Consider the following 24,259-nt stretch of genomic DNA (forward strand, 5'->3'; position numbering starts at 1 on the left):
AATAAGTAAATCTTAAAGAACAGGGAGAAGAAATTGAGTCCTTCTATCATTTAGTACATGTTGGTTTGGGTTGAGTTCGGAGTCACGGTGATGTCATGATTTGAGGTTTTTGGACTTCCTGGTAATACTGGAATGTTTCGTGCTGTGTCACCTCCTTGAAGTATGTAAAGCTGGTGTTTCATTATTGGTTTCATCCCTGTTACTGTGGCGATGCTGATGGGAAGGACGGGCTGGCTTGCTCCCTCCCGGTTAGCTGGTTCAGTAGTCGGTGCTAAGCTTGCAAAATCTGCTCTGAAGTGTATATATCCGCAACGCTTAGCGGCATTAGCTGCATGATAGAATTTGGGCCAAAGCCAGTGACCCATAGCAGCCACAGGCTCAGTTCAAGTAACCTTTTGTTCTTCTTTTCCTCACCTCTAAAAGCAACATCGGGGTGAAGACTGCATAATGGAGCTAATGACAAATGTCTGCTGGATCCCACTGTCCTTTGCAGGTTCCTTCTCGTGTGGGTGACTAACAGGCAGATAACACCATCCACGCATTCCTTCACTGATTCACTGGGAACTGTTGAATGCTTGTTACCAGGAGACCTCATAGCCCTCCATCCTGAGTAAGCCGTCTGAGAAAAATGTTGAAATTTGTATGTGAACATGAAGAGCTTCCTGATTCCATACGCTGTCCTCTGGGGAAAAGCCTAGTCTGGGACTTTTCACCGCCATCCCCCTGCCTTACGGTTCTTACTCTGGTATCTCTAGGAGGCTGCTCTGTGATGGAGAGAATTTTCCCACTCAGTTCCTGGGGATGGTTCTTGTACCTGCCCCTGTTTGCTGCGCTTGTCTGGGTGGTCTCTGTCTTGCCTGCCAGATCATGGGGTCTGAGCCCATGCTGCTGGTTCTTCCTGAATCCTGCGAGAGGGCAGGGCTTCATAGAGATATGGTTCATTTATTTATTTTTTGTTCTTATTTATTTATTTATTTATTTATTGTTATTTATTTTTATTTTCTAAGCTATATGTCTTTTAAATGTGTTTATTTATTTGAAAGGCATGGAGACAGAGAGGGAGATAAAGGGAGATCTTCCACTGTTGGTTTACTCTGCAAACGGCCACGATGGGTAGGGGCTGGAAATCGGCTAGCTCAGCCATCAGCTCGGCCTTGCAGGGTCTGTGTGAGCAGGAAGCTGCAGCTGGGAGCCAGAGCCAGGAACAAAACCCCTGTGAAACCAGGCATCTTAGCGGCCGGGCTGAAGGCAGATGCGAACAATAGTATTTTAAAATTTTTAAATGCATAGAGATACATTTATATTGTAAGAGGGCTTTAGGGGCCTCTTGCATTTCAGAGAATTGTCTCTTAAAAAAATTAACTACAGCCCATGATATTCATTTCTATTTTTAAATTATTTTTTTTTTATCCTTGTGGCTATTACACTTTGATGAGAAAGAGCTGTGTGCTGATGGGACATCCAGAGAGCCCAGCCGTCATAAAACCTCACCCATCGGTGAGCCCTGGGACCCAGCCAGACCCCACAGCTAGCAGCCTCTTTCGCAGAAGGTCGTGACCCAGAATTCGGTTTTTATCTACAGGAAGCAGCTAGAAGGCATTGTACGTGCTCTGTGTGTCGGTGGGATTTTAAAAATGTAGTTCAGGACAGCAAAGCTGCAAGCAACCTGGATGATAATGACTTGTTAAATCTGAGAAGCCACACACCTGGTCTGTGTCCCCTCTGACTCCTCCCATTGCTCAGCACCCCCTCCACCATCCCGATCTCAATCACTTTGCCTTTCACCTTACTGCTCGAAGTCAGATATTGTTATCAACGAATAATCAGCCTGCATTATCCCCTGTGACCTCCTGCGCACAACCTTTACCCTTTGCATTTGTGTCCCAAAAGCCACGGCTTAGACCCTAAGAACATGGTGCAGTCACGTAGGCAATGTTAACAATGGAAACAGTTCCCTTACCACGTGCACCGGCTGATTGTGTAAATCTGCCAGATGGGCATAAGCCCTGCTTCTGAGTAGTTAATCTTTTATTCTGTGCATGAAGCCCATAAAATATAATTACCTTCCATTTGTAACTAAGGGGCCCAGCGCGGTAACCTAATGGCTAAAGTCTTTGCTTTTATATCCACCGGGATCCCATATGGGCACCAGTTCTAATCCCAGCAGCTCCATTTCCCATCCAGCTCCCTGCTGGTGGCCTGGGAAAGCAGTTGAGGACAGGCCAAAGCCTTGGGACCCTGTGCCTGCATTGGAGACCTGGAAGAAGCTCCTGGCTTTAGATTGGCTCAGATCTGGCTGTTGCAGCAAGCTGGGGAATGAACCAGCTAATGAAAGATCTTCCTCTCTGTCTCTCCTCCTCTCTGTACATCTGCCTTTCCGATAAAAATAAATATTTTTTAAAAATTACATTCCATTTGTAACTAAGAAGTGTTTCCCAAGTTTGTCTGAAAAGTAAAGTTTCATTCTTTGAGGCTGTGTTAGCATGCCCTAAACTGTTAGACAATTCCATGGGTCTGCTTTGTACCATTTTAATGAAAAAGCGACACCTACCTTTTGATATATCTTAGACAGGACACGTAGGCCAAGTACAGAGGGGATGTTTGGAATGATCTAACTGGAAATGCAGTCATGTATTATAAGGGAAAGTCGCTTCGAGATCCCTTATGGCCCCCAGAAAACCAAGCAGTCAGCCTCTGGAAGCTGATTAGACACAAGGGGCCTGGGCATCCGCCTTGGGACGGCACCAAGCTGCCACAGGCAGAGAAGAAAAACAGGGTTCAACATGATCTGAATGTTCAACCACCAGGCTGCTGCTCACACAGGCGCCCTGGTCCTCCAGGACTGTGCAGGAGTTTGCTAATGCAACTGCTAGTTAACGATTCCTGAGTAATTGGGACAGTTAGCCTTAAGATCATGCTTTCAGCAATAGACTATATTAACATCAGCTGTAAGGTATCACGCTTCCTAAAACAAGTCCCAGCAATGTCTACATCAGACATTTATTGTTAAAATGTGGACTCCCAGGCTGTAACCCAGATCTGATCAGAAGCTCTGGGGCTGGGGACTAGGAATCTGTTTTAGCACAACTCCAGGGGATTCCTGGGTACAGCAAAGCACACCTGTACTTGGCAGTTCAGAGAAGGAAGCTGGAGCTGGAGTGGATTGCCTCATGAGCAGAAAGTTCTTCTATGCCTTTGGTCCTCAAGGGGAACCTAGCCTGTGGACGAGAGACAGAATGAACATTCCCCGGGGGCTTTAGGTAACCTAGACGCACAATTCCCGGAGCTCCTTGTACTTGGAGGAGAATTCTGCTGGGGGCCGACCAGCTGGCGGCTGAAGTTAGTTGCCACAACACTGGGTCTCAGAGTCCAAGGAGACATGTAGGTGAAATAGAAACACTCCCTAGTGAACTCTGAAGAATATTCTAGAATGTCTCAAGGGAGATAAGGAAAGGGAAGAGATGGTTTGACGAGGAGCACAGACTGGGTGAGCAGCAATGCTTGGGAGATTTGAATGTAAATCCCCAAAAAGTTGTTCCAGTGGTGTGATGAACAATTTCCTCTGGGGCGTATAACCAGGACCATCTCTCAGATCCAGCAAATAACTCTGGGATACCTCCAGGAAGGGCTACATTCCTGAGAAGTCTGGCTAAGATGAAAATTGTGGAAAGAGATTCATTCTCCTACAGTAGACAGAACACCTTTGGCTGCTGTCAGGATGGCTACCTCTGGTGGGCTGTGGCTCCCAATTTGAAAGATGGTTTAGCTGCCACTGACACACGGGGACTCCAGACGCCCGAATCCCCTTCATGCTGCACTGCCAGAGTCCCAGGTGGACTGAGCCGACTCCAACAGCATGTCAGACCTGTGCCGAGTGCTCTCACGTATCGCTTGTCTGACTACCACGCCCCCGCAACCCCTTTACCAAGCAGGGATCTTTGTCAAGGTCACATCCAAAGCTAGTAAGTGTCTGTGGTGGTTAATTTTGCAATGTTCAGCTTGGTTAGGCTATGAGGTCCAATTGTTTAAACACTGCACTGGGGGCTGAGGCTCGCTTCAGAGTGATGGTTAAGATACTGTTGGGATGATTGCTTCCCACCTCACAGTGCCTGGGTTCGATCCTTGGCCCCCAGTCCTTGCTGCAGCACTCTGCTAAAACCAACCCTGGGGGATGAGGACAGCTCTGGTTTCTGCCATTCACAGGGGAAACCTGGATTGAGTTCCGGGCTCCTGATCGTTGTGGCCAGTGGAGGAGTGAACAGAAGTAGTGTCTGTCTGTCTCTCTCAAATTAATTTTTAAAAAATTTTAAATGGCTGTCCTCTATGTTGGTATAAAGGTATATGGGAGGAGAGAGTGACATTTAAGTCCGTAGACTTTGAGGAAATTAGACAACCCTCCAGAACATGGGTGAGCCTCCCCCATGTTGAAGCCTCCCCCAGGTAAGGCTTTCTGAGACCAGACTCAAGTCTCGAAAGGAGGAAGGAGGAAGGGATTCTCTCTCTAGATTACCTTTCAACTCAAGACTGCGATAACCCAGTCCTGCTGGAATCTCTACCTCCTGACCTGGCCCCTGCAGATATTGGAATTCCAAGTCCCCACAGTCCTGAGTCAACTCCTTAAAATAATTCTGTCTGTCTGTCTGTCTGTCTCTCTCTCTCTCGCTCGCTCACTTACTTGCTCTCATACAATATTCTGTGTGCAGAGAATTGAGTGGTGCAGGACCTCAGAAGGGCTCTGGCTCTGCACTCTGTGTTCCGTGTGCTGGCAGGGCTTGTGTCGGGCTGAAAGGCTAACCCAGGACTGGGCCAAGCAGAACACTAGCAATGAGAGAGAAGTGCAAAGAAGCAGAGCTGAGACCCTGACGCGGGACACAGGCCTCCCAAGGGACCCCTCAGCCGCTGCGCCAAATGTCCCCTCTCCCCCACTGCTTTGTGATCATTTTTAAAGTCTTTATCTGAAAGAGAGGGCGGTGGTGAAGGGTATCTTCCACCAGCTAGTTTGCTCTCCAAATTCTCACAGTGGCCAGGGCTGGATCAGGCTGAAGCCAGGAATCAGGAACTCCACTGGGGTCTCCCACATGAGTGGCAGGGACCCAGGCAGTTGAGCCATTGTCTGCTGCCTTCGAGGATGTGTATTAACTGGAAGCTGGATTGGAAGCAGAGCAGCTGGGATTTGCGCTCAGCACTCTGATGTGGGATGGCAGCTGGACCACCGTGCTCCGGCGCAGCTGTGGGATCTTAAACTCAGTCTCACGACTGAACCCCTTTCAGCTTCCCTTTGCCTGCCCATAATACTAATTTGGGGAAAAGAAAAGATCAATGGGCCAGTTGGGGGACTGGGTGAATGATACACACCAAGGTCCTTTGCCTAACTGCTGAGAACATGTTAATTTCTATAGTGGTTTTTAAAAATATATTTTTGTTTATTATTGGAAAGGTAGATTTACAGAAAGAAGGAGAATCAGACAGGAAGATCTTCCATCCCATGATTCACTTCCCAGGTGACCACAATGGCTGGAGCTGTGCCAATCTGAAACCAGGAGCCAGGAGCTTCTTCCAGGCCTTCCATGCGTGGGTACAGGGTTCCAAGGCTTTGGGCCATCCTCCACTGTGTTCCCAGCCCACAGCAGAGAGCTGGAGCAATTGGGACATGAACCGGCACCCTTATGATACCCCAGCATTTGCAGAGGAAAGGGAAGGATTAGCCAATTGAACCAATGATGAACTTAGCATTATCATTGATCTCCTCACTTAGTATTCTTAAAAAAGAAAAGATTTATCTACTTATTTGAAAGGCAGTGTTACACACAGAGAGGGAGGGGTATATAGAGAGATCTCCCATGCACTGTTTCACTCCCCAAATGGCCACAAGAACCAGGGCCGGGCCAGGCATAGCAGGAAACCACGAACTGCTTTAGTTGCAGAGACCAGGGACCTGGACCATCTTCCACTACTTTCTCAAGCATATTAGCAGGGAGCTGGATCAGAGTGGAACAGCACTTGAACTGGTGCTCATATGGAATGCTGGCACCACAATGAGAGGCTTTACTCACTGTGGTGCCACAGCACCAACCCCTATTTACTGTTCTTGATGACTCAGTGGCATGGATCATTTTCCCCTTTCTCTAAACCTTCCTCCTTGTTTTAAAGAGAACACATTTCAGCGGATGAAAGGGGAAAGTAGAGGAAAAATGAAGACTTGAATGCAAAATGGAACAAGCCAAGAATCTGATTTAGAAATGATCTCTGAGCTTCCTTGTTCCTGAGGAGAAAAAAGAAACTGGATTGGTTAGGTAAGCCAGCACTGTCATCCACGATATCCAACTGACAGCTTAGGGGAAACACTCAGGGACAGGATTTTTTTTCCCCCTTCCCATGTTGCTGCCTCCTGGGCTTTGGTGACCCATTCTGCTGGTGGGAAGGTGGTTGGTGAGAAAGAGTTTCTGAACGAGTCAGTGGTCCTGATCCTTGGGAGGCGCACCTGTCGCGTCTCTGGGGACTCGATGGAGAAGATCTAGCTTCTGGCCCAGAGAAGGAAAGGTGTAACATGTGCTTCAGAAACCAAGAGCGTCACACATGGGAAACAAACAAGATGTGTCACGCTGTGGTTTGCAGCAACGCCTGTTTCCTGTCTTTTGCAATTTCAGGCTCAGTGGGCCTTGACATAGGCATGAAGTGTGCAGGTTCTGAGGGTTTTTTTTTTCTTTGCATTTTTGCTCCCACTTCTTGGATAGCTTATCCACAGCAGTCAGTGATGCCTGGCTGAAGACTGCTGTGTGCCAGGACCTGCCTGGGCACCCATGCCTCCGGCCTGTAAGGACAAGGCCTGGGCTAGGAGGAGGCGCAGCTTTCTCAGGGCTCTAGGAATTCAGAGGAGGCCACCTGCAAACATAGAGGGGACTTGAAGGATTAGGTGGGTGGAGGAAGAGGCCCTGGGGAGCTGGCGCCACGGTATAGGAGCTCATGCCTCTGCTGAAGTGCCAGCATCCCATGTGGGTGCTGCTTCAAGTCCCTGCTACCCCACTTCTTATCTAGCTCTCTGCTAATGTGCCTGGGAAAGCAGCAGAGGATGGCCCAAATATCACCCACATGGGAGATCTCAAAGAAGTTCGGGCCTCCTGGATTCCAATCATTTGGCCTTTTGAGGAACGAACCAACAGAGAGAAGTCTGTGTGTGTGTGTATGTGTGTGTGTGTGTGTGTGTGTGTGTGTGTGTATTTAATTCTCCCACTTCAAGTGCTGGGATCCCATATGGGCACCAGCTCATGTCCCAGCTGCTCCACTTCCTATACAGCTTCCTGCTTATGTTTTGGGAAAGCAGTGGAGGATGGCTCAAAGCCTTGGGACCCTGCAGCCTCATGGAAAAACTGAAAGAAGCTCCTGGCTTCAGATCAGCTTGGCTTCAGCTGTTGTGGCTACTAGAGGAGTGAACAAGCTGATGGAAAATCTTTCTTTTTCTCCTTTCTTCTGCAATTCTGCCTTCCCAATAAAAATAAAATAAATCTTTAAGATAAATCCATAAATAAATCTTAATTTGTTTCAGGAATATTCTTTATCCTCCCATTGGAAATAGCTAGTTATCTTGCTTTTTTCACCTTTTTTTAAAAGATTTATTTATTTTTATTACAAAGTCAGATATACAGAGAGGAGGAGAGACAGAGAGGAAGATCTTCCATCCGATGATTCACTCCCCAAGTGAACACAATGGCTGGTGCTGCACCAATCCGAAGCCAGAAACCAGGAACCTCTTGCAGGTCTCCCACGTGGGTGCAGGGTCCCAAGGCTTTGGGCCATCCTCGACTGCTTTCCCAGGCCACAAGGAGGGAGCTGGATGGAAAGTAGAGCTGCCGGGGTTAGAACCGGTGCCCATATGGGATCCCACCTGGTACGTTCAAGGCAAGGACTTTAGTCGCTAGGCCACACCGCTGGACCCAATAGCTAGTTATCTTTATTTTGGCTTCTTGTGCCCAAATATGCTGGTGTGTGAAACACTCAGTTGCTTTTCAAATCATGGGAACACACTTCTGTGCCATGAGGGGAGACCAGGCAGAAGGGTGGGGACATGTGCAGGGGCATGTGAGCCCAGGAACTGCCATCAGAGAGCACCCAGCACAGGGATCTCCTGTCTGTGTACAATCCAATCTCACATTCTCTCCATTCAGTAGAAGACAAAATGTGCCCCAGGACACGGAGCCAAAACATGGAAGGAGTCCAGCTTCAAAATTCAGGTACCTGGGCTGAAATGATGCTAGAGTGGGGTAAACTGTCACATGCAATGCCACAATCCCACATTAGGGAGTTGGTTAGAGTTCTGGCTGCTCCATTTTTGGCCCAGCTCCCTCTTCATGTGCCTGAATGACGGAAGAAAATGTCCCAAGTACGTAGGCCCCTGCCACCCATGTGGTTTACCCCGATAGAATTTCTGGCTCCTGGCTTTGGCCTGGCCCAGCCATGGTGTTTGCTGGCAGTTAGGGAGTGAACCAGTGAATGGAAAATCTCTCTTTGTCTCTCTCATCCTTGATCCTTTTTTTTTTTTTTCAGAAAAAAAAAGATAAAGAAATAAATATTTAAAATCCACTGACCACAGAGCTCATCTCTCAGCCGCACCACTTCCTTTGGGAAAAAACCAAAAATGCACCCAGAAGCCAACACAGATGAAGTCATCAGGAGAACTGGGGTCTTCCCCACGAATTTGGTGACTAGATTGTTTTAGGGCCTTCGCTGTGAACAACCTGGCCTGTCGTGCTGCCGCTCTGCCCAGGGAGAGGATGTAAGACTTTCACTGGCAGTCTCTCGCCGAGTGGCAGCTGGAGGCTCAGCTGAAGTGTAGCTTCTTGCTGAGTAAGATGGGCAAGAACCCCAAAGGGGAAGTTGTGTCTTTCTGTGGAAACTTCTGTGAGAACTGAGTTGAATGCAGAGGATGTCAGCCTTATAAGTGCAAGAAGCTGTGGAAACTGCGACTTGCTCATTTCAGTTCCCAGCCTTGCCTCTGCCCCATGCAGATGTCTGTCCAGGAATCTCAGCTGTCCCCTGGGGATAGATTGGGGCAGAAGGGGGAGCTGACGATCTTGAGAAATGGCTTCCAGTGCAAGCCCTGTGATGATGCAAGTGCAGTCTCAGAGAAACAGCCTTGACCTTCTCGGATCTCAGCCTCCTGTACTGCCCAGAAAGAAGCCTTGGTCGTCAGCCCTACAGGCCTGTACCCTCTGCTCGGGACTCCCAACATCATGGAGGACTCAGACCACACTGAGGAGTTAGCACAACCATCAAAACTTTTCTTGGGTAGACACACACGCACTCAAATGTTGACCAACGATTTCAGGGAAATCAGAGGACTTCCCTAGGCTCGTTCATGCTCGCCGTAAGCACTGCCGCCCCATCCGGAGGCCTCTGTGGCAGTGTGTCAACCAGTGTGGCCACCTGCAGCCCTGGAGTGCTTCCGCAGCAGATGGCCTACTTTGAGATTTGCAGGAAGTACATGGTCTACATGATTTTGAAGATGAAGTATAATAGAAAAACATAAAAACATCTTCATAGTTTTCATATTGACTGTATTAAAGGAAGCATGGGTATTTGGGGTTAAATAAAATACATGATTTCCTGGTTTTTTTTTGTTTGTTTTTTTTTTTACTTTTTAAAACTATGTGGAGGGTCCAACATGGTGGCCTAGTGGCTAAAGTCCTCGCCTTGAACACGCCAGGATCCCATATGGGTGTCGGTTCTAATCCCGGCAGCCCTGCTTCCCATTTAGCTTCCTGCTATGACTGGGGAAAACAGTCCAGGATGGCCCAAAGCCTTGGGACCCTGCACCCGTGTGGGTGACCTGGAAGTAGCTCTGAGCTCCTGGCTTCAGATCAATGCAGCTCTGGCCATTGCAGCCAATTGGGGAGTGAATCATTAGAAAATGATTCTTTGTTTGTCTCTCCTTCTCTCTGTATATCTCACTTTGCAATAAAAATAAAATAAATCTTTTTTTTAAAAAAGTATGTGAAGGTGGGAGTTTGGCTTAGTAGATAAGACCCTGGTTAAGATGCTCACATCCCATATTGCATTCTGGATTTGCTTCCCATTTCTACTTCCAATTCCAGTTTCCTGACGGTGCAGACCCTTGGAGGCAGAGGCGATGGCTCAGGTCACTGGGTTCTTTCACATGGGAGACTCAAGATGGGTTCCCAGTGCCAGGCTTTAGCAGCCCTCACTATGGCAGGTACACGGAGAGTCAGCAGATGGGAATTCTCACTCCAAGACTTACTTATTTGAAAGGCAGAATAACAGAGGGAGAAAGAGAGACCTGTCTCCGGTTGCCATTTTACTCTCCAAATGCCTGCAACAGCTGGGACGGGGCGAGCCTGAAATCAAGGACCTGGAGCTCAGAACCTCATCCAGGCCTCCCTCAGGGATGACAGGGACTCACGCACTTGAGCCATCATCTGCTGCCTTCCATGCATTGCTGGATCAGAAGCCCAGAGTAGCCAGTACTCCAATCAAACACTCCGTGAAAGCACAGGGCATCCCAAGCAGCAGTTTTAACACACTGCACCACAACACCCTTTGTCTGTCAGTCTTTCTGTGGCCAGAGCATGTGAAAGGCAGCAGGGACTGCTACATGCTGGCCAAACAGTGCTGCTCTGTGATGGCGCCTGCTGATGGGGACACACAGCTTCTTCCCGCAGTCAGATGGACTTTCCCACAAGTCTGTCCAAGAGTGCAGAACGAAGCTGTGTTTCGTGTTTTTTCCAGCTAGACTGAAGCCTCCTTGAGGGAAGGAGTTAAATTTAGTACTCTGGCTCCCCCAGCCAACAAAGTGCTTCTTTTGGGGCCACCTGGGAGACCAGACCCCCACATAACATTGGTAGTCTGCATTCCAAGGACAGTCTGCATTCCAAGTACCATGAGCTCATGGATTCACTTCAGCAGACATGTGCTCTCTCATGGTGCTGGGAGCTGAGAGAGTTGGAAACCAAGTTTTATGGCAGGGCCAAGCTCCCTCAGAAGTTCTAGGCCCCACCCTCTCTCTAGCACCTGCTGGTCACTGGCTATGCTGGGCATCTCTTGGCTCATGGATGTATTGCCCCCATCCCTGCCCCCACAACCATGCAGTTCCTTTTCTCTCATATTCGCTTCTTATAAGAATACAACTGGATTAAGGATGCATAGTAATTTCATATTACTTCTTTTTAGCTTGATTATAGTGCAGAGAACCTATTTCCAAATCAGGTTGCCTTCTGAGAGCCCAGTAAACTTGAACTTTGTCGGAGACATCATCCAATTCAGTACAAATGTTTTTCCTTAGATCCATTTGTCGGCAGTTACAAAGAGATAGAGAGATCTTTCATCTACTGATTCTATCCCTAAATGGCTTGACAGGAACCTGGAACCCCATCCTGGTATCCTATGTGGTTGGCAGAAGTCTCAGTACTTGAGTCATATTCCACTTTAACAGGGAGCTGAATCAAAAGCTGAGCAGCCAGGACTTGAATTGGCACTCTAGTTTGGGGTGTGGCATTGTAGGCATCAGTTTGATTTGCTGTGCCACAACACCAGCCCCCCACCCCAACTCACCATAGTTGTTGAGTAATTTTATGGGACAGATATTTCCAGACTCTGGTTAGTATGTAAATAATTTCTCAAGCAACCTCTAAGGCAAAGAAGTGGCAGAACAGAGTGTGTGGTGTGTGCCAGGCATAGATCTAGACTTCAGGGACCCAGTGATGAACAGGATGCAGTGTTTGCCCTGGTGGGTGCTCGTATATCAGTGATAGAGACAGACAACATGGAAGTGTGTGTTGGTGTCTGATGGGACATTAAGTAGAATCATAGAGGAACAGGGTAGATGATGTGACGGGCTGTTTTTGATAGATCACTCCAAGGTGACAGCGGGGAATAGAACTGAGTTGCACACGTATTGGACTATAAAGATAAGAACAACTGTGAAGCCCCACGGAAGAGCCCAGATGATGTCATCACCAGGATGGAGGCTTGACAAGGCCTGGGCTGGCTGTTGGGCATCCAGTCCCCAGCCCGACCTGCTGGATTGGGTGCCATGGCTGAAGTGGAGCAGTCCAGAATTTTGGCTTAAGGGTTCCACTTCCTCTGGTCTCACTTCCTCCACTGTTTGGCTCAGTTGGAACCTGGTCATCTCTGGCTCTCGCTGGTGGACCTCATGCCATTGCTGCTACCTTTTCCGGACAATAAGAGCCCAGCTGAGCCTTTCCTTGTTGCTGGCACTTGAAGCTCAGGGTCTTACAACCCATTCCCCCATTTCTCCCTGGTTTCTTTTCGGGAAGTGCCTAATTCTTTTTATCCTGCAGGGTTTGGGGTTAGTTTAGAATTTCCTCCGGAAAGAGGCAGGTAACCTCCAGATTCTGCCCCTGGTGACAGGGTGGTGGGGGTTCCCCACCCAGCCCTCTCCTTTTCCTCCTCATGACTTCACTCAGATTAGCTGCTTAGATGAGCTCTACTCCAACCACTTCATTTAAGGAGGTTGTGCCCACGAGTGGGAATTGTCGGGTAGTGGTGGTTAAGCCACTGCTTGAGATGCAGGCATCTTGTATCAGAGTGCTAATTCAAGTCCCTGCTTCTCCGCTGGTGAACATCTTGGAGAGCAATGGATGACGGCCCCAGTACTTGAGTTCCTGCCACTCACACGGGAGACTGGATGGGATTCCTGACTTCCAACTTGCCAAGCCCTGGCTATTGCCACCAAGTAGGTAATGAACCCACAGATGAAACAGATCTCTCTGCTCTTTCTCCTTTCCTTCTCCACATCTCCCCTCCTTTCATTCTATCTCTCAAATAAAATACCTGCAAAGAGTTTGCATTCCAGTTGGGGTGGGTTGAGCAGGGCTACCCCTTGAACAATTGCAGAAGGTGCCATTTTGCACTTCACAATGTAAGTGGTGTCCATGGGGTTGTACCTGATTAGATATGTGGAGAGAAGCAATGGGTGGACCACAGTGTGGGCTCACAAAAAAAAAAAAAGGGAGCACAAAGTGCAGATTGACAGTTTGAGAGGAATCCAAGCCAAGAAAGGGCTTGCCAGCTCAGGCGAGGGGGAGTACGGGTGGAGGAGGCCTCCATGCCCAGCAAAGACCTGGCCACAGGGCACCCAACAAGTGAGGCCCGCAGGAAGGGCAGTGATGCCCTGGCTCCAGTCCTCGGAGTAGAGCTGAGGCTTATACCAGTGCTCAGCCACCAGCGCCCGGGGCCCACACTCTCCCTCCAGTCCCTCTAGCTGTGGGCTCTGCACTGGGCTGCACAGCAGCCCCCAGGGGGCTTCTTAAAACATCATATGATGAGGCCTGACCCAAATGGGCAGGAATGGGCCCAGGTGTCCCTTTGCCAGGTACTAAAAGGTGAGCCAGGTGTGAAAACCACACTCTAGGTTTTTGGGACCATCAAACTCAATAATTTCTGCCCCTGTAGCTCCTCAGATAGAATTTGAGAGTCCATGAAGTCTGGAATAAATGCCACCGTAATCTTTACTGACCTCCAATTGAAATGCAGCCCTGGGCCCGACACGATAGTGTAATTGTTAAGGTCCTTGCCTTGAACGTCCAGGATCCCATATGGGTGCCGGTTCTAATCCCAGCAGCTTCACTTCCCATCTAACTCCCTGCTTGTGGCCTGGGAAGGCAGTCGAGGACAGCCCAAAGCCTTGGGACTCTGTGTCCGCCTGGGAAACCCGGAAGAAGCTCCCTGTTCCTGATTTAGGATTGGCTCAGCTCTGGCCATTGTAGTCACTTAGGAAATGAATCAGCAGATGAAAGATCTTTCTGTCTCTTCTCTGTATAAATCTGCATTTCCAATAAAAATAAGTCTTTTTTAAAAAAAGATCAAAGATGCACTTCTGTCACATTTTTAAAACTATTATGATTGCTGGTATTCAGTGTCGTTTTTCAGTTGGATTCCTATTTGTCTTCCATGTGTTTTAATTTTTGTTTGTTTATTTGGAAGGCAGAGAGACAGAGAGAACAAGAGATAGATCTACTATTTACTGATTTCTCCCCAAATGCCTGCACCAACCAGGGCTGGACGAGGATGAAGTTAGGAGCTGAGAACTCCATCCAAGTCTCCCACATGAGTGGAGAGAACACAGAACTATCACCTGCTGCCCCCTGCAGTGTACACTGGCCGGAGCTGGAATCGGAAGCTGAGCTGAGACTTCAGTGTGGGGCGTGGGCACCCCAAGTGGCTTCTTATAGCACCAAACCCCTATCCCTGCGTGTTTCGAATAGTGTTCTGAGAAGGGGCTCCATAGGCCTTCCCATATGACTGTGGGGTCCCTGATCAAAGGTGAGTACTTCAGAAACTAGGAAACCTTGGGGTTGGCATGTGGCTCAGCCTGTCAAGTCAGCACCCGCAGTGCTGACACCCCACATCAGAGCACTGATTTGAATTCTGGCTGCTCTGCTGCTGCTGCTGAACTTGCTCCTGTTAATGTCTCTGGAAAAGCGGCAGAAAATGGCCCAAGTGCCCATGTGGGAGACACCGAACACGTTCCTTGGTCCTTGCTCTGACCTGGCCCAGTCCTGGTCTTTACAGCCATTTAGGGAGTTCAGAGCCAGCAGATGGAAGATCTCTCTGTGCATAACTCTTATCTTTTAAATAAATAAAAAATAAAAACAATCTAAGAGAAAGAAAGAAAGCAAGCTTCTGAAGTGTCTTGTGGCCCCCAGAAGAGATCAAGTGACATGGTAACCCCCTTTGTTGCTCATGTGATCTTCCACCTACTAGTTCACTCCTCAAATGTCAGAATGGCTGGGGCTGGACCAGGCTGCAGCTGGCAGCCTGGGAATGGGAGCCAGGAGCTTCATCCCAGTCTCCCCCGTGTGTAGCAGTGGTGAAGTACTTGGGCCATCTTGCTGCCTTCCCCGCAGCACTAGCAAGGTGCTGGATCAGAAGTGAGACAGTTCCGTCAGGCCACAACGCTGGCCTCTCTGTTCCCTGTTTCTTGGCAGAAGTGCTTCAGGGCCTTTCCTGCTGTAGCCCTGGAAACGGATCTTCTGGGATTTTCCTTTCTGCCACTGGGGAGGTGGCAGCCAAGCAGAAAATAAGGTGAGCCAGGTGGTCCTTCCCTGAGCCACTGTCACCGGTGCCCGTCCGTCTTTGCTCCCTGCTGCTTTACCATTCTGCTAGCCTGTATGTTTAGGGTGTGGGCCAGAGGAAGGAGACTGGAGACCATTCACTCCTCCTGGGTCCTTCAAAGCCCGCCTTTCCAGTCAGCACAGCCAGCCCCAAGACCCAAGTCTGACTGACACCATCCTTGTCCTCAGGGAGCTCCCAGTCTGCTGAGCTGAAGTTTCAGTCAGAGTAGATACTTTGGAGCCCCTGTATTTTGGTCTTTAACGTTAAAATCCCATTCCTCGGCCTGAGGAGAAAGCGCTGGGTCAGAGAGCAGCAGAGTCCCAGCCGCGTGTTCACTGCAGCCCTCACCTACGCCTGCCCCCTCTGCAGACATCCACACTGTGCGCACGCGCCCCGGTGATCAGTCGGGGACGGGTGGCAGCATCACCATGACCTCTCGACCTTGTAGGCCAAAAGACGCCTTCTTAAAGCAGAGGGAAGACAGTGGGGGTGGCAGATGTCTGAGCCGCTGTGCATAGAAGATGCTGAGGTAACAGTTTGTCTGGAGTCCCTGTCAAACAACAGACAGGAAGTGGCCGCCCACAGCGCCCAAGGCTGGCCCGCAGAGCCTTCACACACGACCGTTTCCCCCTCAACCCCTGGCCAAAGCCGAGGACCCAGCTCCTGGGAGAATGTACCTGTGGTGTGGAGGTTCCCCCGCTGGGCTTTCTGTGTGGAAGAGGAAGGCACAAACAGAGCAGTGGAGCAACTTCCCCACCATGGATGAGACAGCCAGGAGCTGGGTCTCAGACCACTAAGTCGTATTTCCTCCTCTCCTCCTCTTCCCAGGAGAGAAGGAAGTGCATAGGGTTTGGAGGTGGCCCCACTTCCGGTTCTACCCCAACTGGCAGGATCTATTTGCTAGAAATGAAGACAGCTTATTATTATTTTTTAAAAAGATTTTTTTTTTGTTTTACTATTAGAAAAACAGATATACAGAGAGAAGGAGATACAGAGAGAAAGATCCTCTATCCTTTGATTTACTCCCCAAGTGGCTGCAACAGCCAGAGATGAACCGATCTACAGCCAGGAGCCAGGAGCTTCTTCTGGGTCTCCCACATGGGTGCAGGGTCCCAAGATCTTGCACCATCTGCTACTGTTTTCCAGGCCACAGACAGGGACCTGGGTGAGAAGTGGAGTAGCTGGGATATTACGTGGTATTGTTAGAGTGTGGGTAAAATGCTATTGTTGGGCAGTGTGAGGTTCCTTTGTGTAGAGAAAACTGCTACTTTGCTAGGCCAGGAGGCGCCTGGAGCTTGGGAGGATTCCGCTTTAGTGATAAATCTGTTCTTTACTGTCATGTAACTTTGTGAATCCAAGTGCACGGGGACAAGGGCACAATTCTTCTCCAGTCCCAGAAACAGGAGGAAGATAAAGGTGTGAGAATGGGATGAGGCATACAGATAATGGATATGGGAACAGAACAGGCTGCCTGTGCCTGAAGGCCATAAACATGAACATGCCTAAGGTTGTTACTTTTGATGTATTTCCCAGCCCCAAAGGGCCTATATAAGCTTCTGTCTTGGGCTGTTTGGGGTCCGACTGCTCTGCTTGGCTGGCCTGTGTGCCCCAAGTGCGGTCTGGCCCCAGCATGCTGGCGCAATAAACTCTGTTTGCTGTTTGCATTACCAGTGAGACTCTTTGTCGTTCTCTGGGGGTTGACTAGCTCATACCCTGATGTCCGGGGGCTTTAGCCCGGACTCTAACAGTATCTATATGGGATCCCAGTGGATGCAGGGTGAGGATTTAGCCACTATGCTACCACACTGAGATCTCCAGTCCTGTTCAGTCCTCAGCTCACCCCGATGCCTACCCTGCCACCTCCTCTTCCTGGGGAAGTTAGGGTCTGCTAGCTTTTTCTTTTCCTGAGCCTTCCTCCTATTGCACTGGACCCCAACTTTTTTTTTTAATTTCATAATCATATTTAACAATTTTGGGGACATGCTGATTAGTGAAAAGTTTATTCTCCTAACTGTCCTTCCTCCCATCCTTAAGAGACCACCCCTTTGGGGTCAGGGTTATAACCCAGGGTGTTAACACCTCTTCTGCAAAGCTAGCACCATATACAAGCACTGACTGGTTTGAGTTTTGGCTGCTCCACTTCTCATCCATGTCCTGCCAATGCACCTGGGAGAGCAGCAAAAGATGCCCCAAAATGCTTGGACCTCTGCACCCACATGGGATACACGAGTGGAGTTCCAGGCTCCTGAGTGCAGCCTGTCTCTGTCCTGGTTGTGGCAGCCATTTGGGGAGTAAGCCAGCAGATGGAAAATCTCTCTCGCCTCTTCTCTCTCTTCTTTCCTTGCTCCCTCCCCTCTCCTTCTCTTTCTCTCTGTCTTTCAAATAAAAAACAAATAAAGGAGGAAAACCTTCAGATTTTAATTTCTAAGTTGCCTTTGAAAGGCAAATGTGTTCTAATTGCTCGCACACTTTTTTTGAAAATTAATCATGGTGCACGCACTGGTGATGTGCAGTGCATTCACAGAGCACCGGAGAGGGAGGGGCTTTCTCATCGCTCTGTCATAACAGGTCGTGTGCTATGGCTGACCCAGGACACTTGTTTAGAGGAGAGGTCCCCTTAGAAGTTAGGATGGCTGTTTGCTGATGACAAGGCATGGCAGCCCTGGAATTGCCCAACATCGTCCTCAACACCTTTCACCTTCGTTTACTGGCTATGATGACATGGAGACTTTCTGTTCCTGTTCCTGTTTAGCGACAGTGGCAACAAAACAAGCGCTGGTGGGCTTAGGAGAAGGAAAATGCCCAAATAACAAATTCTGTTCCTTGACCCAGTGGATATGATAGTCATCAGAGGACATCTCCTGCAAGCCCGTCTTCCTCTTGGAACCTTGTGGACTTCCTGAGCTCTGCTGGGCCTGCTGCCTGGGCAGGGCTGTGGTGCCTGGCCAGTACTCCCATTGACAACACAGGCAACCTGAGCTCAGTCCCTGCCACGCACACGCAGGCAGCTTCCGTGGGCTACGGTGGCCCCCTCCTGTCACAGGTGATGAGGAGGGTCAGAGTCTCAGGAGCCTAAGTGACCATGGGCGGTAGAGTGGGAGCCTTGCCTCAGCCCCATCAGGCCCCAGCTCTCTCTCAGCTGCACCACACTCTGCTCCCTTACGACCTTGCATCCCACATCAGAGCGTTTGTTCAACTCCCGGCTGTTTCACTTCCTGTGCAGCTCGTTGCTAATGCAATTGGGAAAGTCCAAGTCCTTGGAACCCTGTCTCTCACATGGCAAACCTTCTGCTTCTACCTGGTCTACTCCTGGTATTTCAAAGATCTCTGTCAAGCTCTCTCTCTCTCCCAGCTTTTCGCAGAGGTTGCTGACAGAATGGGTGAAAGCTAATATGATCTCAGCCTCTGAGCATTCCTCGGATTATAGGGCTGGCTCTGGGTTTTGCCACTGCCTCCCAGCCTTCCGGAGGGCCTCCTTGTACCTTATCCAGATGACCTCTGTCCTTGGGAAGGCCGATTGTGGTGAGGGCTGGGATCAGCATTCTTTGCTTTTATCTCTCCCAAGAACAATGCCTCGTGCCTTCTCGTGTTCTCCGTCTGGAGTTTCTAGGGCCACACACACACTTTCTTGAGGACACTCTCTCTGAGAAGCTGGCATCACTAACGGCTGAGACATGCAAAGGTCCCAGGGAGCATCTGGCTGAGACCAGGAGAAGATGTGTCCACAAGAGCTGGTGGCAGACCCAGCTGGAAGCCATCAGACTGAGAGGTCTAATTTTGAAGTCTCACACAAACCCCGAAATTATGTGAATAATCTTATGGTTACATTTTTCTTAAGTTTTTAGGTTTATTCTAAAGGAATTCTGTGATGTCCCTATGCTTTAAGAACACTTTGAAGGGAGGTCAGCCTTGTGGCATTGTAAGTGTATCCCATGGGTGCTAACTTGAGCCCCAGCTGCTCTACTTCGCATTTAGCTCCCTGCTAGTAGTGGATGGCCCAAGCACTTAGGTCCTTGCACACACAGCGAGACCCAAATGGAGTTCCTGGCTCCCAGCTTCAGCTTGGTTCAGCCTTGGATTGTGAATCATTGGATGAAAGATTCTGTCTCTCTCCCTTTCTATGACTCTTTCAAAATAAACAAATTTAAAAAAAAAAAAAAAGGAATTCTTGGAGGGGACATAGGTTCTTCTGAGACAACTGCACAAATGCAGTTACCACTAGCCTAGAGAGGCCTGGGGACCTCTGCCCCTGTCCCTTCTCCCCCACCCCCTCCTAATGATCCACTGACGTGTTCTATCTGGATGGGACAGGTTTTGAGAAACAACCTAAGCACCCTTTGGTGGTTCAGTTTGTCAGCTGACCTGCTGTAGGCCTATTGTATGTAAAAGACTTTCCCGTCTTTTCCAGGTGTCAAGAAACCCAGCCTCTTCTCCAGACAGGAGCAGAGCCGGCTAGCACAGCTCAGAGAGGGACCAGCGCAGGTGCTGGAGAAAGGTGAGTGGTTACACATTTGAGCTTTCTAGCATTTCTGAGCGTGAGCTAGTGATTCTGCTTGGGGCGAGGGGTGTTGCTATGGGAGACAATGAACCACTGATATATTAAAGAAATAAGTCAGCAGGCTGATCTTTTGTGTTTTAGACCGCAATCACTTTTATGCTCAAGTATATAGATAAAGGGTATAGGGAAACAATCGGGATAGGCCCCCAGGCTGGGCTGGCTGAGAGGATAGGGGTGCATGGACCTGGCACTGTTGATTCTTTACTCTGGGAAGCTGGGTGATCTGTTCCCTTTCCCAGTCACCCCCCCCTGTCCTTAAGGGGGCTTGGCTGTGACTTTCATTAGCATTCTTCCTGCATGGCCCAATGGTGGCTGTCAGGAAAGGTGCCAGACTCCGGAGGCCTGGAAGGGGGTCTTGCATTGGTTACTTACAAGTTAAAAGGCAATGACTTTTGCAAACACTGACTCTCCCCTTGCCTGACTATAGCCTGGGACAAGATGTTCCATTTGAGGAGCACCAGTTTCCCGAATCCACACTGCCCTCTTCCCCGTTGCCCCTTAGGAACATGGAGTGGAGTTGGGGCATAAATGGAGTGAGGGACACTGCTTAATTTTCTGCCTTACCCCACCCGACCCCCGGGGAAAGGGATACCTTTGCTTGCTCCTAGAGTCACTTGTGTACATTCCCTTTACGATGCGGCCCCCTGTGGGGTCCCAGAAGGGTGAAACTCTTCACCACTTACTCAGAAAAGCCTCCATGCTGCGTGTCCAGGAGCCTCAGCTGTACATCCTGCACCGTTTGCTTCTCCTCTTTCCCATGTGTCCATCACTCTTCTGAGAATGCTTTACTGACTCCTTGTAAGCAAAGTAATTTGTGTGGCTTCCCCTTTGCTTACTGCACCAGGTCCTTGGTGTGACCTCTCTCTCTCTCTCTCTCTCTCTCTCTCTCTCTCTCTCTCTCACACACACACACACACACACACACATACACACACACACACACCAGCATTGAGAATGTACCTTAGGGGTCCAGGGTGAGCTGAAGCCAAGCAGGAAGTACTCTGCTCCTCCTGCCTAGATTCCCCACGTGCAGCTGCCTCCTCCAATGGGTTAAGTGAGAGAGGCTCAGGCAGACACAGACCTTCCTTCTCCTAGTCAGAGCTGGGGGAGGGACTGCTGTGGGCTGAGTCTGTACCACGTGCTCTCCTTTTCACAAAGAAATTTGGAAGTCTCCAGATTATCCCATTTGCAGCCTGGTTTGACAATTGGAAACCAGAGTAAGAGGGCTCTGGCCACTCAATGGACATCAGCGACAGAGCTGTGACACAGTTGCCAAGAGACCCAGTCCCAACTCCAGTCTTGCCTTGGGGCAGCAGGCAGCCCTGGCTTGGCATAGCCCTCCAAGGGGAGCTCAGCTTATGGCCCACATAGGCCCAAATTTTGACTTACTGACATCACGGTCACCAGGGAGCTCATAAAAAGACAAAGGGCACTAAGGCACAGTACAGGAGGGCTTATGCCTATCCTGGAATCTTGTCAGTTTTGTCTCCAGTGTTCCGCAAGTGATCCCAGTGTACAGTCAGATCTGGGCTGGCCTGCCCCAGGGTCACTGTTAGAATCCTAAGTGTTGGCTATATGCTGAGGCTCTGGCTGCATGTGCTTGACCTGTGGCCCGAGTTTTTGCGTTTTTGGGGGAGGTCCCAGGTGATGACAGTGATGCTGGTCTGGTTCCCACCAGACCCAGTGTGGAGCCACAGTGTTTGGCTGGACTGAAAAGTGGGCTCACCTGGGAGCCCCTGCAGCCCTCACTGCAAAAGCAGAATCTCAGGGCTGGGACTGACAGGAGGGATCCCCCCTGCACCCTGCATTACATTATGCAAATATTCAAAATACAGCAATATGGAAAGAATTCTGCAGCAAACAGATGTGCATCCAGTACGTACATTCCACTGTGGACATTTGATTGCCTTAGCTTTGTCATGCTCCATCTGTCCAGCCATTCCCCTGACATCAGAATTTCTGAAAGCTCCCAGTTCCTCAATATTTAACCAAGTCTGAGAACCAGGAGTCAGAGGTTTGTGACTCCTCTTCTGTAACTCTTTCTAACTATAATCTGGGGTTCTCTGCCAAAATCCTCCTCTTCCCTCAGAGATTTATTAAGGAACAAGGCATGCATTTATCCAGCACCTATTGAGTAGTAAGCATTGATTCACCCCCACTGAATACACTGGGGACTCCCTTCCCTTGAGCTATCCAAGCAGGAGATTTTATCTTCTGGAATGTTCCAGAAGAGATTCAGGCCAAGAAATCATGTCCCTAATTTGTTGCCCTCCATGGAGTGAGATGTGGATAGGAGAAAGCTATGGAGGGAGGCCCACCGGGCAATCACCCCCATGCTGGATGCAGGGGAGTTTGGTCAGCAGAGGTGGCCTCCTAGAGTTCATCCTGCACTAAAGGGGCTTCCCCCTGGACAGCCAGTGAGGTCCCAGGAGTGGCCATTTAGAAAGCAGCCTCAAGGCCATGTTTGCCCCAAGGTCCTTTGTGTTTTCAGCCAGAGTCCCATACACAGGGACTTTTTGTATGATTCACTGTGCATCTTCCCATTTTACTCAAGCATTAGCTGGACTTGCTTGAGTTCTCAGTGCTTGGTGAGATGGTAAGTGCCTTGAGGACTCTGGCTGGCTCACGGCCTCACAGCGGGCTCACACAGGCCCTGGGCAAAAGAGAGGTGCTACTGGGGTGCTTCTGAGTCACCAACTCTGCACTGCTTTCCAGAACGCCAACAAACAAAGCAGTAATGGGGAGATAGCTGCAATTCTGGCATATGAGCCAGGATGAATTAGCAGGTAGCCTTCTGAAGACACTATGTGGGTGAGGGCTGATGTTGCGACCGGAAAATAGTTGTTACAAACGGGAAGGCAAGGGAAATGGAAATGCTGTGTCAATACAGTGAGATCAAGGGCAGTGACTGTTGCGCCATTGCTGCAGTGTGAAGCCCAACCCCCGCGGCCGTGCTCCATGAGGGACGTGCCAGGGTGTGGTAACTCAGGCCCTCTGCGTGTACTATCTAGAGGAGCTCCATGAGGACTGGCTTCTTGCACTGCTCATGCGGTCCCACACCTAGTAGGGCTACAACCTAGCACCCAATAGGCACTAGATAAATCCATACTCAACCAGTGGCAGAGACGGGTGCTGTTTCACTTGTGTGTCTATACCCTTAAGCCTTTCCACATGTAGATAAAGTAACATGAGGAAAAGAAATCCTTGGCTAGACATGGGCCCCCGCCGTGGGATCAGAGTCCAATGGCAAGTTGGGACAAAGCCTGTTCCCACATCCCCCTGCCCAGAGAGGGGTGACCGCCACAATGCTGTCCCCTTGGGTCCTCCCACAGGTCAGCCTCCTCTTGATCCCTGTGTGGGTATTGGTGGGTCAGGGCAGAAGGACATTTGCCACTATCTCTCCCTTTTCGGGGTCCTGAAAATGCCATCTTCCCAGGGGCTTTATGTCAGGATGTGGCAGAGTTCAGCTAGACGGGGTGGGGGCAGCTGGTAGGAGCTGGGGGTTTGGCGAGGCATCATCTCCCTGATAAAGGCCTTGCCTGCAGACATGTCCACTCCCTGAGTCACCACTGAGTCTGAAATACCCTCCTGATGTCACAGCTTGGGAGCAGGGCATGGCAGATCCCACCCAGGTGCAGATGCGGAAAGGGAGCCTCACTCAGCCAAAACGAATCTCAGAATGATTCAGCCCTGGGGAAAATCCAGCCGGGGAGCTTTGGGTCTGGGAGCCCTTGCCTGGGAGGCCCCAAGCAGCCCTGGCTTCTGCACTGTGCCTGCCCAGACTCCTGCTCTGAGCTCCCAGGAATAATGGAGTTCAGCAGGGAAGTGTTGGCTGCTGCTTGCTTTTAAGGGCCCTGAGTCCTGCTGTTCCCATTCAGTCCTCCCCACAGCTTTGGGAGGGCAACACATCCCTGCGTTCCAGCATCAGATTCACCACCTCCCATGGCCAAGGTCATGCTGCTAAGCCCAACAGCACTATAACTATATGCCAAGCCCCTCCTGGGGCCTCCTGTCTAAACTCTTTCAATCTCTCTCTCTCTTTTTAATGATTTACTTATTTTTATTGGAAAGGCAGATTTACAGAGAAGAGAGACACAGAGAGAAAGATCTTCCATCCACTGGCTTATTTCCCAAGTGACTGCAATAGCCAGAGCTGAGCCAATCTGAAGCCAGGATCCAGGAGCTTCTTCCAGGTCTTCTATGAGCATACAGGGTTCCAAGACTTTGGGCCATCCTCAAATGCTTTGCCAAGCCACAAACAGGGAGCTGGATGGGAAGTGGAGCAGCCAGGACATGAACGGGTGCTCATTTGGCAGCCCATTGCTTGCAAAGTGAGGATTTAACCATTGAGCCATCATGCCAGGCCCTCACCTCAACCTCCTAAGTCCTTAGAAGATGTTGCCTTTTTCATGTGTTGACAGGTGCGCAAGCTGGAGCACTGGAAGGTATTCAGTGGGCAGACGGCTGAGCTGGGTGCTGACAACGGTGGCTTGGCCCTGCCCTGCTCTCCACCACTGTACTGTTATAAAGTCAGCACTGACAGCACTGTGTCTGGGTCACATGGGTGGACTGAGAGTCTGCCACATACACATACAGTTGCTCTGGGGGATCAGA

General features: G+C 49.7%; 2 long non-coding RNA genes across 2 annotated transcripts; one reads left to right on the top strand and one right to left on the bottom strand.

Moving 5' to 3' along the window:
• LOC121153368 lies at positions 1-6,555 on the top strand. Its single transcript, XR_005883389.1, has 2 exons — positions 1-610; positions 6,151-6,555. It is a non-coding gene; the product is annotated as an uncharacterized LOC121153368 (long non-coding RNA).
• A 4,580-nt stretch (positions 6,556-11,135) lies between these two features.
• On the bottom strand, positions 11,136-23,738 carry LOC121153369. Its single transcript, XR_005883390.1, has 3 exons — positions 23,727-23,738; positions 14,097-14,100; positions 11,136-11,978 (listed from the first exon to the last, which is right to left on the bottom strand). It is a non-coding gene; the product is annotated as an uncharacterized LOC121153369 (long non-coding RNA).
• Positions 23,739-24,259: the final 521 nt, after the last annotated feature.

This window comes from Ochotona curzoniae, unplaced genomic scaffold, assembly GCF_017591425.1.
Source record: "Ochotona curzoniae isolate NIBS_2020 unplaced genomic scaffold, NIBS_Ocur_1.0 contig_2692, whole genome shotgun sequence".
NCBI classification, from domain to species: Eukaryota; Metazoa; Chordata; class Mammalia; order Lagomorpha; family Ochotonidae; genus Ochotona; species Ochotona curzoniae.